A 15504-nucleotide genomic window follows, 5' to 3' on the forward strand; every position below is an offset into this window, starting at 1 on the left:
TAAATTCGGCGTACATCTTGGATAGAGGGTCACGTAACTATAAGTCTCGACTAAAGTCCGCTGACTACCCTTTGACTTTCTACTTATCTATAGTGTGTAATTTGTGTCTGTGTATATGTGTGTGTGTGTGTGTGTGACGACGAACATAGTCCTATGAATAGGCCGATCGAGCCAAAGATAACCAGATTCAATCAGATATTGTATTTTGTTATGACGTCACTCAGTCCTCATAAAGGCGCTTTATTGGTCTTGCTTGCACATAAATTCTCACTGAGATCGATAAGGCAGGGACTGCCGAAGTTCATGGCAGAGCGTTGTCGAAACCTGCGGGAGAGGTGTGATGCTCCTGACACCAAACATCGGTGTCGGTTTCTTGTCCTTAACCGTAGTCGTAGTCGTAGAGGGAAAGAAAGGGTGTGATCAAAGGATCTTTTTCATGCAGTTTCTCTGTCCATTCTGATACCAATAGACTGACCGCACGTGTACCAGAAATATCTACGATTGCGGACGACCCGGTAAAATTTGCTCAGCGATCAGCTTTTCGGGAAAGACTTTCGCGTCGCGGTCATCGCTGAAATGGAGTTCGGAGGTGAGGGTGCTGTGAAGCAGATTACCGATGTGCAGCTTTACGAACAGGTCAAAACGTTCGAGAGCATTGAGCTCTTGGGCGCGGAGTTCAATGTAGACAAAATCGAAGAGAGTGACTTCGAAAGGGACGTGGAGGCAGACGTGGAGTTGGGAGTGAGGAGAGTGGTTTCAGAATCAGATGCTTGGGAATTGAGGAATGACATCGTTTTTGACGACGACTTCGATGAAGTATCGTTCTTTGCGGAAGGGAAGCTGTGAGTATCATCATAGTGAGGAATATAATGTCTTTACTCTTCTGTATGAAAAACTTTAAAACAGTGCAGCAGTATCTCAAATTTCTTTTTGTGCAAGCAAGTCTTATGAGTGTCTTTTCTTCATTTGCCTCTTGTCGTTTGTCTGTTTGTTTTCATTTTATCTCGTCCCAGCCTGATTTGAGTTTCAATGTAAATTACTTTTGTAATACCTTTCAAATCGAATCTATTTTCATGTTCTTAGGTAATGTGCGGTGGTTACATAATACACATCACTGTTTATTTGTCACATTTTACAATTTCACCTTAAAAATCGGCAGCTAATAGTTTTCAGATTGTTTGCGGAGTAAGTTTCTCTTCGCATCATTTCCATAGTTGCCAATTCGTAATTTACAGATTTGAGGAGGTCCTTTCTTGCCGTTAGAAACGAACATAAAAAAGTATTCTTTCCGGGATTTTTGCATTGAGCGCTCGGTATATAACTTTCAACATCATTATACTTTCTTATTTTACGAGTTCATTATGCAATCGTCACTCCATGAAGTTTTTCTTCCACGGCTACCCTCCTAACCCATATCCTAACAATGGAATGATCCAATCTATGTGTGGTCTTTCACATGACAACCAGAGTAATGCTCTCACGCTATCGGGCTGAATATTGTGTCTCTGCCATCCGTCAATAATTGACTGCACCCACACCTTGCTCTTTGTCAGCACACAAACACAATATCTCCAAGTTCAAATACCCACCATTTCAAAGGAGTCGTCAATATTAGATCATGTCGATGTCGAGCGTTTACTTTTAGGCACCCCCGTGGGGAAATATTGTGCAAAGGTAAAGGTAGTTGCTCATATTCGTTGGGATCTTTGGTTTTGCAAATGCAAAACTTTATTTATATACCTTTTGTCCCGTCAAGGTTGCGATTTCTACGTGTACAATCTTCATACCCACCCCCTCTCTCTTTCTCTTCTAGTCCGACTCATTTTGTGACAAAGTGCATTGAACGTTTAGTGGTCACAATAACTGTTATCACATGTGAATTGACACCTCACTGAAACCGTGATATACATATATATATATATATATGTCATGAAAGAAACACAAATGTTGAGGGGAAAAAAAGCATGTCGTGGGTATTAAAACTGTAGCTTCGCTCATTCGAAACTATCCCATCACATGCCCATAGAACCTAGGAATATGATAAACAGACCTGTATAAAAGTGATCAGCATCAAAAATAAAATCTCACGAGACTAATTTCTTGACTTATGCAGACAGATTCTGAACCATCGGTCATAAGACATTTCTACGATAAGACATGTGCTTGATAAGAGCGTGGTTGGTTTGCTATACGAACGCTGTCTTTTTTTTCCCTTTGTCTTATAAGTAAATCAACGTGTATACACGTTGATTTACTCATAAGGCAAAGTTAAAAAAAAAGACAGCGTTCGTAAGATGCCAAAACAGCACCATTTCTATCTGACAGATCTTTAAGGGAGTGGGTTCGTTTGAAAATCACACACATACAACAGAGAACAATAAATGAGTGAAGATTCGTTTCATCGATAGAAGTCAATCTACTAGTCACGTACGAGTAGCACTTTGTCCAGTGACCCGGATATTAACGAATCGGTTTGAAGAGTATCGTCACGGATTGAGTTCATGCACGGTCGCGTACATTGTTTGCTTGTTTGTTTGTTTGTTTTTTATTTACTTTTCTTTTCATTTCAATTTCAATTTCAATTTAATTTCAATTTTCATATTTCTCACAAATAGCACAGAAAAAATATAATCATATAATACAAAAATTGTACAAGACATTACATTACAGTAGATAAAACTTCAACGGAATGTACCATAATTTGTCTCGTTATAAACACAAAGGTCTGTATACGTTAGACTTGAACTACGGTCATAATGCGAGAAATATGATGGGGCCTGCGTAAAAGCAGGCTTGTACAGCCGCAGATCCCGTGATATAAAACAACCACGTACAAATTGTGGAAAAAAACTACAGTACCTGAAATGATCAAAGTAGTTGATGTTCGCCTTTCTGCTTCTCACACGTATAACTGACACGACTTGTCCAGATTCTCCACATTATACTATTAATTCAATCAGGAACCAAGCCCACAGGCTGTCAATGATGTTATGTCTTGTCTTGTGTTCTATCGATTGTATCTTAACATTTGTGTTTGAGATGTGGAACATTAGAATAAAATGAAATAGAATAGAATAAAATGAAATGAAATAAGATATAATTTTGAATCAGAGGGGGACATCATCATGTTGACCATGAAAACACCGTTATTGAGTGTCACGTTATATGCTATTTACATCAATAGAATTGAAGAGGAGGTGTGTAGTATGCACAATGGCTACCGATGTAAAGATTTTGACAATCTTGGAATTAAAACACGCACTGAAAAAATAATTGTTAATCACCAATTATCTATATGCTCATGGGTTGTGAGATTTGCATCTAAAACACCAAACATTTGGTGAAAGAAATCAGGTTGAGTTAACACAAAACGGGACTTCCAGCAAAGAAAAGAAGTTTGCTCAGAGTCAACTGCATAAGAGAGATGACAGCCGGAAGCGCTGGCGACTTGACAAAACGTGTGAAACGGTTCGTGACTTCACCACTATTGTCATCTGTGCAATGACGGAAAGAAAGAGATATGTACTCACTGTGTATGCTGTTTGCTGTATTCGTTCGGTTCACCTTCAGCATGCAGGCACGAAGAAGAGAAATCCATTCTTCCATTATCCACCCAAACGGAACGGCGAGTTTGCATATATATTGATTCTCGTTTTGTCAATAGAAGACATTCATGTGGGCTTAAAGGGTCGGTTTTCTTCTGGCCATCGTCCTTGCAAAGCTAGTCGACGGCACTTATGAGTTGAAATATTAAGTTATTTTTATACATTATTAGAAACGTCGTCGGCGCCGACGAACAGGTGTTTGTATAGTCCCCTACCGCAGGCTGCCTTCAAATTGTTAGAAGCCCTCACAATCGAACCGTGCTAAGTTCCTCATTCAACATAAGTTCCATGACGATATCAGTGAGAGGACATTAAAGTCAATATGTTCTAACGCCATCAACGACATTTGAAATCAAATCGAAAATGTTCATTTTTCAAGATATGGCGATGAGCCTAGGTCACTCAAGCTGTGGTGTGTGATATAGAATGCTGAGAAAGCATACTTTAGTGTATAAGTATATAATAAATCTATTAGTAGGACCTACATAATAGATATTAATAATACGTGTGTATAATACATTACATATAAATAGGAAAATCAAGTGAACGCTTTCGGTTTTGACGTCTATACTATGTTCAAAAGTTGCCATCACTGACGAAGATAATGCCAAAATAAGTATTTTTAACAACGTTAACAAGTATGATAACAACAATGTCGATGGTAAATTAGTAATAACAGAAGTACTAGGTAGTGGCAGCAGTAGTGTAGCTACTAACAATCATCCTAATACTAAAATGATACTGACAATGATGATATTTAACAAATTTCGATAACAATAATGCAAAATGCAAAATGCAAAGAGTTTGTTCGCAAAAACCGATAAGTCCATTTTTGAAGATTTTGAAGTGCGGTCTCTGTCATAAAGTACAAAATAATACCTTTTAAATGATATATTGGTCACTACATATAAAGGTATATTTTTGAAGTTATGGTCAAAAGAAGCAAAGATTTTATTATTATTTTCTTTATTTTTCTTGACCTTTAATCGCAAATATCTCCATTTGGCAAATATGGACTTATCGGTTTTTGCGAACAAACTCTTCATAGACAACATCACCATCATGATAGCACAATGAGTACCAGGTTTGCAGTGTTATAAGTTCCACGTGACCTCGTACCTTACTTCATCAATGGTATAACCCTTTACTGTTTCAGAAAAAAAAAAGAAGAGATGCGTATACAGCCAGAAATGCGTTTCGATCACCACTGACGAAAACGATGCTCACTACTAGTACTAGTCAGAATCATTGACAGGTGTCTGATCTGTTTCATTCGATAGGCCGGGCCTTTAACCCCGAACTTCCGGGTCAAAGATCTCTCGGCATGCAAAGCGGAACAATTCGAATCGTATCGTGCCTCCTCGGGCCTAATTTATTGTACGCTGTATGGATAATATCTCACTCTTTCATCCGCCACCCCCCCCCCCTCTTCATTCTTTTCTTTTCTTACTGCTATTGTGAGATACTCGTTGAAGCCTATCGCGGTATGCACATTTTCGTTGTGTTGGTGAGTCCTCGAATTAGCCATGGTTATTGGCAGGGGAATTCAGACGGAAAATAAACGGAGTGCAAAAATATATCATATCGAAGTTAATGCAAAGGAAGTTAAAAGTTTCCGCTCAGATTCCAAAATCTAATCTAGTTGATGATCATGTTTGCTCAATGCATCCCTTTGTATCAAGAGTGACGCTGTCATTGATATTCCACTTTGCGAATAGTTAAGACGGTAGACAGCATGAGCTGACTTCAGTGTAATACGTGTCAAATCATTATTTGTTACGTCGGTCCAAGGTAATAAACATGTGTTCCATGGAATTATTGCATGAGTAGTGTATATAGAGCACAGTGCAACATTACATGATATTCAATGATATTGCATGATCAAGTTGCGCGTTGATTAAGAAATAATTTTCGGTGTTGCAACTCGTTATCAGACAATATGTTAGCGGGGAGAGATTATGAACGTGAGTTTTAATGTGTTAGAAAGTGCAGTAAAATGGAAAGAGACACGAGAAGGTAAGTATGGAGAACAGAGAGAGAGAACGAGAAAAGAAAACAAGGAAGAAGAAACCACAAAAAGTAAAAGAGGGGAAAAACACACCGTGGTACATATAAAGTCAAATTATAATGACAATATTGATTATTAATGGTAAATATAGATCTGTTCAAAAATGACAATATCAACAAAAGGAGGAGTCAAATGAAAAGACTAAACCTCCATCGTCGCTTTTTGATGTAGGTCTACCAATCACGAATAAAGTTGTTGCATCCGAAGAGGTAATCGAACCTGAAAAGAAGAAAAGGAAGGAGAAGAAGGAAACGAAACAAAACAAAAGCAGAGAGGTAACCCCAGGACATTAAAGACCAGGGGCTAGCGATATAGTGGTTACTCACCGTCTACCGGTCCCCAGATTATGATCTAATCGTGTGGGCGTATCAGCGCTGGTATACCTGGGTATAGGGACAGAGCAGATGGAGCCTACAGAACTATCATTTTGTAGATGAAAAAAAAAGAGACCCCAGTTTGATGCTTCAAAATAGTTCTAAAATGTGAGTTACGTATAGAAACAACCAATGTAGACATGTTAATCAAGATAGGGCCTAATCAATGTTAAGCATTGTTAAATGTATACAAAACGTGAACAATAGTTTATTATTATATTGTTTCTAGAATAACCAGTTATGGTTTATTGAGAAAACCAGTAATATCTCCTTATATTTGAAGTTTTCATATGGTAGGATGTTTTGTGACGCAACTGAACTATACATGCATCAATGTGACAACTCGAACATTTTTTCAATCACTGCTTCCAATCGTAAACAGTGGCTTTAGATTATGACGGAAGGATAAATGGTCATACAACCAGTGAAATAATGTGCATTTCAGAGCACACGTGTAACATGAATGGGACTATAACATGTAGGCCTACCTGATTTCTTGTGTACTGTTCAAGAGTGGAAATGTGACAATCCTATCCTATAAAGGGATGAGGGATGTACAGGTTTCCAGTTCAGTTAACAAATTATACATATACATAATTATATAAACATATATGTGTGTTTATGTGGGCATAATTATGTAACAAGATATGGTGTTTATATATGTATTCTTATAACCAAACCAGATTTATATACTTTGATCTATTTGCCATTGCAAATGCTCACTAATTTGTTGAAGGCCTGCCAAGTCAGGTATCGGGCAGGACAACCTGTTTTAACAGGTAAGAAGAATACAGAGATATTGTCCGGCTTAGGGCAGAGAGATATTTGTAAATAAAGAAGTGAAGAATGCGAAGTATGCTGATGTATCTTCCAATTGGACAACAGTTGAACAATATGTATTGAGCAAAATCGTCAGTTCTACAGGAGATGAAAAAAAGAACAAGAAAAAAAAACAGGACCAAAAGGAAGATGAGTGTTTTTTCCCTTAAATACTTCTTACAAATCCACCGTGGAGTTCTAATGGCACCACCGACTGCATGTCTGACAACAGACTCGACGATTTAAAATGCGGTACAATAATCACAATTGTATCATTGCAGCTGTTAAGTCCGGACGGAATGTCAAAAAGCACAATGCTTGATATATTAATAGACACTTGAAGGCGACCACCCCTTGTGAGTCTATTATGACGTTTCGTCACAGCCAGTAGACCATTCATCGATTTCAATGGTTTTCAATGGCTTCCCCAAACAAGGGCCTCCCGTGCAAACGAGGATTTTGCCTCGACAATTCACACGGCTCGATACGCACAATGCCTGTACACACAGCTGGAGCCGCTGGGAAGGACGCGCGATAAGAGTTCATTGATAAATTTCACGCTCCAAATTTGGAAAAACCCTTATTTGCATAAGAACGGAAAAGCCAATCGAAGAATGCCATGCTGATTGTCCCCGCAGAGAAGCTATTATGACGTTTCGGTCATGTGACCGAATCATTCATAACGGCTTCCTGGTAATCCGGAAGCGCGGAAGCGTTCGCTTCCCATATTTGGGCAACCAATTTCCGGTGAATAGCCAATCACCACATAGAAATCTGCATTATGCATTAGATAGGCGTGCCGTGAGGAACCAGAGATAGACGGAGTACGTTCATTGGCCATTTATTTTAGGCGACTGGGTTTTACCAGAGAGGCGGAGAGACCGAGAAGTTTGGATTGACAAGTCGCTCAAGGACAAGCTGAGACAGGGTGGTATAAAACTGCTCCTCGCTGTGACTCACTCTTGTGGTTTTCTGTGATCGGTGATCAGGGAGTGCCGCAAATCGAACACGGGTTCATCTCACCAGCTCTCGTGGAATTAAAACTTGTGAGCTGACCACCCATCACTCACAACGGAAATCGGTAAGACACCAATCCACTCTTATTTGACAAACTAATGAAATTATATGTTATAAAGACTCGTTCAAAGAATATGTTGAGATATTCTCGTATACGGTTTGTGTGTGCGCGTGTGTGCACGTGTGTAAGACGGTAACTGCTATGGAAGGTTTGGTTGACGGAGAGGGGATGGATCGTCGGGTTTCATTCATAAAAACTTCCGAGAAGATCGTGGGCGTGTTAGAGAACAGCTGATCTCGCTTCGGAGTTATCAACCTGCCTAGCCTGCACAGTCAGGCGGATTTGCCGAAGCAGGAGCGATACTGCAGTTAGCGCAGAGCCATTGGAATTTGATGAAATGTCAATTTAATTTAGGTTTCATTAATGAATGATTACGGCGCCTAGGATATGACTTCCTAACCATCCCAAATTACGCTTCACTCACCACTTCACTGATGAGCATGTAAGTGGATGTTTTGGTCATGTTGTTAATAATGTTTATGACGTGTGGTTGTTAATGTATGGTTTACCACAATAATCCACGCAGTTGTACAAATGAGTTCGGGACAGTATTATGGTACTTGGTCTCTTATCAATGACTGTAATATACGTCCCCATTATATCTATCATCTCATATTCACACCCTGTTTATGAAGATACAAGGGCCATTAAATTTGTCTTAGTAAGATACTCATACTAAAATGTTGAATGTTGCAGTGCTCTTTGAGCTCATGAACACATCGGTTTTTGTTTTTGTTTTGTTTTTGTTTTTGTTTTTAATCTGAAAGGGACTGATGCCATTTCCTTTGCGATACGTTGGCCATTTTAATTCGTAATGAGCGTGTGAATATTGGCCTATATATTTCTAAATCAGATTTCTACAGTTGTCCACTCTAGAGAGACGTTTGTTATATGGATTACAACGTAATCGCTATCACTTTTGAAGTAGGTCTTGTTAGTATGTTTTGCTTTACACACACACGCACACACACATGCACACTCGCACACACTATATTATTAGGTTATTCGAGTATCCTTCGGATCACCTTCTGTATTTATCAATGTGTGTATGTGTATTTTTGAGTTCTTCGTGCACCCTACCACCATTTTCCGAGTCAAAAGATCTGTCAGTGAATATTGACATTTGACCTTTCAGCAAATTGAATCTCCGGCGTTCTTTCTTCATTTTAAGAGTTAACGTTTATCACAAGCACTTAAAGAGTTGAACAGGTTTTATCATGTCGCTGACTATGAGTTTGACCTGTAGTGCGCATTCTGTTCCAATGTTTCAATGTTTATATATATGTATATATCTATATATCTATATATATATATATATATATATATATATATATGTATATATATATATATATATATATATATATATATATGTGTGTGTGTGTGTGCGTGCGTGTGTAAATATTTTGTGATAATTGTCATGTACACGACAACTCTTGCCATGAAGTGCATTTGAATAAAAATCATAAGTATGTATATTTAACAAAGTATCAATCGAAGGTCTGTATAGCTGTTGTAAACACTTCTCATCTTGACTTGAATTGAACTGAATTGAATTCAGTTGAATTGTATTGAATGTTTTAGTGTCCATAAATATGAATTTGGAAATGCACCTTCCACCAGCGTTACGTACAAGAGATAATACACGAATGAAATTGTATTGAGAACAGCATTATGCATGACACATCCCCCCCCCCAAAAAAAAAATCTTGTGTATGTGCTGACGTATTCTCGTAGCTAATTTAAATAGATGGCAACGGCAAAACGGTTTTGTGAAATTGTCATTTGTGCACTGGATACATCCTCTAGATTAGTGGTGATTTTTGGTGTTCTGTGGAGTGTAACTTACTTGAGATTTGGTTCAATAAACAAGACCCTGAAGGCCACTGAAATGTAAATATTCCAGTGAAATAAATCCATCAGAACAACTGTAATTATTACGCGCAAGGTCTAAAACTTTATACAAAGCACTAACCTGTAACGACGCAGCTCCACATTTCGTTTCCAACACTGCGCTTCCTGAGATGAAGGAACAATGCTTGAGAAAATTTTTTATTATTTCATGGTCCTCGTTCACACATGATTTCTTATCTAATTTGCTTTTGGTAACAGCAAGGTCCAATATCAAAATTGTCTCATTTATCATGGGCATGTATTCCCCTAAAATGCTGTGTTAAATCACCGTTTTCATCATCATTTTAATCCTCTTTTCAGATACGTGTTTGCAATAAATTTTATACTAGGTATTACAGGTGTATCTCGATGTAGATTTTGATTCATCCAGGCAGTATGCTAAAAGTGTGTAGATTAGATCTATTCGACTGGACTTGTTTGTAGAAATCAGCCAGAGCTGAAGAAGTGACTGGGACGAGTCACGGAACTGTTCTCGCCGTGATTTTTTCAAGTCCAGTCGAACAGATTTAATCTACACATTAGGTATTATCGTTTGTTAGGGGATCACGCCTGCATGTGTTTGTGTGTTTTGTCCAACTGGACGATGACACTTCCGAAAACCAGCAAAACAGAAACAAATTATATACTTTCAAACAGAACGTAGTCCGCTGCAACATGTAGCTTACCACTTCGTATTATCCATAATGGTGATAACATGTAAAAAAAAAATGACAATTTCAACGAAAATGACTTTAGATGTTCGACTTTTTTACCACGTAAACGACTGCATTGAGGTTTTTCACTCATGGCTCTCTTTGAGTTCATCTTGGCATCAGTGGACGTATGTAGTATGGTTATTATTTCTGCCGATACATTATCTATATTTGTTTAATTTCGGAAGAAGTACGTAATCAGAACAGTGTCATGATACCATTATGGCAGTACATGTACCACCAGACACAAAAATATGATTTAGTGAAATAGATTTGAGTTTTAAGATATCATATTCCAAAATGCGATTTCACTTGACATTGAAATTGAAAAATCATCAGCCGATTATATCACGCAAGTCATGCAAATCGTTGCGGAAGAAAGCGTTCTTCGAAGCCCAAAATAATGACCTGTGTTTCTTTTACAGTTAACGTACTTTTGCAGTTAACGTACCTTTACGTACTTTTCATGACAGGTTTTTCTAATGATAAATCGAAGTCTTAGTTATCAAAAGTAGCCCCACACTTTCAAAACGAAATACTGAAAGGCAAAAAATTGTATTTTTCCCCATGCAGGTTATACCTTTCACTAAGTAAGATATCGTAATGAAGAATAATGTCATGTAAAGCTAAGGTGTCGTCAAATCAGGGACTGTATTCTTTGTTGTTCCGTAGCCGTCAATTTGTATAAAACATGTCGGCACTTTGACAGTGTTACATTTTTAAAGTATATATTACCTGCGCTTGTAATTAAAAGAAAAGATGATCACGTGCATTTCAGACAAAGCTGTGCATATCCAAAGCGCATTGCGAAAAAAGGGAAATGTATATTTGTAAAAGTATAAATGCTTAGCAGGTAAGAAATATAGTACTTATAGATATACATATATTTTTAAATCTACATTTATTCTGCCTCTCAATTCAAAATAAAATAAAATTACATTTTTGTAATTGATTGAATAAATCATAGCTTATTTGGAAAGGAGCAAATAAATAGTACAATCTCATGTAATACTACAGTATAATTGCTGTAAAACACTTATGGTGTATAAATCATAAAAGGCAGCACATAAGTTGATTCAACAAGGAAGCAGAAGACCGTCAGCGTGGGCATAGCTTGACTGGGCTGACGGCCTATCTAAAGGGGGATTTAGTTCAAGTTTTCCTATCACAAAAGTTAGATTTTTGCAATAGTATGTAGTGGGAGAAAGACGTAAGGTGATATTAGAGCTTTGTAGTAGTTCCATGAAGGTACTAAGTAGTGTTGTGCGCGTTGTGCATTAGATATTTGTGTTGGGCCCATGCCCAACGAGTGAAAATGAACAGATTCACTCAAAATTCACTCCAATTTCACTCTAAATTCACTCTTTTCTGTTATTCACTCCTTCAAGAGTGAATATTTTCTCACGATTTTTTTTTTTTTAGAAAGCGAAGCGTAATGGTCCCAGACAATATTACAATAATGCATTTAGGAAGAAAAGTGCATTATAAAGCATATATAATGATATTGACGACAATAAGTATTGCAGTTTATGATGTGCCTATATCTGTCAGGATATAACACTAGTTATATTCCTTATATGATCGTACCAAGTAAACTTATCATTCAAAATTACTCGACATTCGTCCTATTAGCAATATGCCATCTTTACGAATTGTTGCATTCATTAGATTGAAAATATGCAATATTGAGATACATTTACTGAGTAATTGGTTTCCGAAATATTACTTATCACATTTAAACAATGAATAAATCTTCAATAATTCAGAATTTAAAGTAGTTGTTCATGTGTCAAAATTTCTGTAAGAAAATGAAATATTTGTATCAACCGCGAAAAGTATAAAATGGAATTATGGAGCCGTATGAACGATGTCATATATATATATATATATATATATATATATATATATATATAAGATGATTAATACTAACCGTCCCAACATGGAATCTTAGGGAACATTACATTTTATTTTCAGTCGTTGTGACTGTGCAGTTTTAAATTGAACATAATGTTGCCTATCTATTTTCAAATAATCTATGAACTGTAATAAAACATTGCCTCACACTACTTAATGACGGAGTTTATTAATTTATATATCGTGATCTATATCAAATTCTTTATTTAAGTTTATAAATATACCAATAACATAAATACATTATTTACAGATTACATGATCATAAAGTTGAATTATAGCTTGATTTTTTTAACCAAACTAATTTCGTACAAATTTATTATGATTAACTAAACAATCATAAAGACGAAAATGCACTACACACAAAAAAGTTTTGATGCAATTTCATATCATAATTGGACTTTAGACACAACTGATGAATCATATATCTATATATATTGGTACTACTTTAGCTATTTTTAGGGAATTTGGTGTACCCAAGGTGAAAGGAAAGTAAATTACATTGCACAAGGAAAGAGATGGGAAATGAATAACTCTTGTCAATATCACAACGAATTGACACACAAAAAAACGTACATGTACTATTTACGCAGTTGGATATGGTATAAGAAGAATGGAACAAAGTAACTGATATCAGAATTTTCTGTTGTTGTCATTCTGGTTAATGATGAATACCATTTTTTGCCTTGTTCGTAACATTCGGCAAGAGATGCACGTCTGTAAGATGGAAGATGAAAGCCACCTGACCTCTTATGACATCATTATCAATAAAAAGTGCACGCTAACTTTGACGAAATGACAGTGACAAAGCCATTATCGCTCGTTTCTTCTAGTTTTAGTGGTTCATCGATTGTCACCGAAAAAGAGTCGAATGGTAATCGACTGTCACCGAGAAGTGCCGAATGACACTCTCTTTGTGGAGTCGGTGGCAAGTGAACAGCACTAGTGTTTGTACAAAGTATGTCTTGGCCGGCGTTGAAGTGATTTGTTGTTGAAACACACACACACACAAAAAAAAAAAAAGAATGAGGGTGATAGAGGGGTGTTCGCATTCGATTTGTTATATCTAAGTATGCCTGTTGAGTGCAAATCATAATTCACAAGATGAAAAGCACGTTACTGTGTTCCTTATACTAACGGCTACTTCAGCCTTCGGTTCAACCTGTGCGGAAATATGTTTTCTACCAGTATTAATCCTCTCTCTCTCTGAAGAGGTGACATTTACGTCGCGAAAAGCAAAATAATACATATTGCAAAAGATTGACTCCTTTATGAAACGGTAAAACTCAATTCAAATTACTGAGTGACTGTGACAACTGGAAAGTACTAAATTACTTGTGTTATACGGATCAAGTCATGCGCTTTTTAAAATACTTTTTCTGATCGGTCGTCAGTTGAATCTACAACGCCTATAACATATCCCTTGATGCTTTGCAAACACAGGAGTAAATTTAGTGCCGAAGTAAAGCTTGATGTTGATGCAATACACAGGAAACGTAAATAATGATGATGAGTTGATTGTTTTTATTTGTCTCGTGATAATCCGATCAATCTTGATTTTACCTCGTCTTGATAATGGTCTGAGCAGTAAAACGCGTGGGCTAGTTTATTCCTTCTTTTTTTTTCTCTCTTGTGCAAGTCTGTGTCATTAGTTTTCTACATGAAAATTGTCAAGTCATCTAGATGAATTCAAATTCCCACCCGGATGAGGAGGAAGTCTCCTTCGACTCTAAAAGGATGGCAAAATTTTGGCATAACACTGGAAAGTTACAAAATATAAATAGTGAAATTTGAAAATGAAAGATGAATGTTTTAGTGAGTTTTCCCCCAAATTATCACGCGCGCGATAGATGAAAAACTACAATACATATTGTGCAAGGTATATTAGTATACCTTACATCCGGGAGGTCTGGGGTGGACTTAAACTATAAATCAAACATCACTTTTCAGTCTATCTCAATAAGACACAATCAATAGAATAAGCACTGCATCCCATCAACCTGATTCCACCAAACTTAATTTGAGCGAATCACCTGGGACTATGGAGTACTATTACGGCACAAGTTTGGCTGAGCAGAACGACTGTCATTCTAGAAATGGAGAAGAGCTGTTTTCAGAGATACATTCGTAAGCTTTTAAAGTATTCTAATCACGGCTGAAATGTTTTTTCTTTGTTACAGCATAAATTCTATATTATGGCACACTCTTGCGGTGCATGTGTGCAGTGCTCCATCTCTTATGCAACACGATTCGTATCAGTTTTTGGCACCAAAAATGGACAAAAGGTCTGTCCACCAAGGCAGCGTTGCATTTTAGAGGTAATTACCAGAAATACACTTTCTATTTCAAGTTCTGGAACGGAAAATGGACAAAGAACTGGGAGGCAGCTTTTATTGCTTTTTTTTTGGGGGGGGGTTAGAACGGACTTCACAAACAAAGGCAAATAAGGACAGACCACCATTTTTTTTTTCGTGTGTTTCTACTCCCTCTTTCGATTTTGCGCGCGGATTCGTCATCGTTCGTAATTGGTCGCCATATTGTAAGCTCTCTCTCTCACAAAGCAAAAACGATTTCAGTCATTCGGCGTTCGTCACATTGCTAGCACGTGCGTTGCTTTCTCTCCCTCTCCCTCTCTTTCGTTTTTTACCCTCCATGTAGTCTCTTCATAGTTGGTACCTCTCACTCCTATGAGGAACACTTAACTTGCGTGTAGCTTCGCCCTTCCTTATGACCGTTCTTTCTGCACGACATTCGATTACCAATTCGTCAACCCGTCGATGCAGCCATTACTCAATCGCGATCATGTCATTGACATATACTTCACGTTCCGACAAGCTCAAGACAATTCTGTGATTCTTTGCGGCAAATTTTTTTTGCAGGAATGTGAAAGAAAAAAAAAAACCCGGAGTGATTGACTGAGATGTCTTGTAACTGTTCGTGCTCCTTTTCATGAAGATCGGAAGCCGTACTGAGGATCTGCCGAATTATTTTCATTCTGCTTCGTCGTGCGATATTTGTTGTTGGGCGATGAATTATCTCGCGCCAT

The 15504-nt window shown here is 37.4% G+C and overlaps 1 protein-coding gene across 2 annotated transcripts in view; it reads left to right on the forward strand.

The window, feature by feature from the left end:
• The first annotated feature begins 729 nt into the window (after positions 1-729).
• Positions 730-15504, forward strand: part of LOC139741794 (uncharacterized) — a 36406-nt gene continuing 21631 nt past the window's right edge. The window contains exon 1 of one of the 2 annotated variants that reach the window (XM_071652385.1): positions 730-842. The gene's annotated coding sequence lies outside the window, so the exon portion shown is untranslated. Of the gene's footprint in view, positions 843-7830; positions 7948-15504 lie in introns of those variants that run through there. The other variant, XM_071652384.1, reaches the window with a different exon arrangement.

This window comes from Diadema antillarum, unplaced genomic scaffold (genome assembly GCF_040938485.1).
Source record: "Diadema antillarum isolate AM-2024a unplaced genomic scaffold, OU_Dant_1.0 seq00000953_RagTag, whole genome shotgun sequence".
In the NCBI taxonomy this organism is placed as follows: Eukaryota; Metazoa; Echinodermata; class Echinoidea; order Diadematoida; family Diadematidae; genus Diadema; species Diadema antillarum.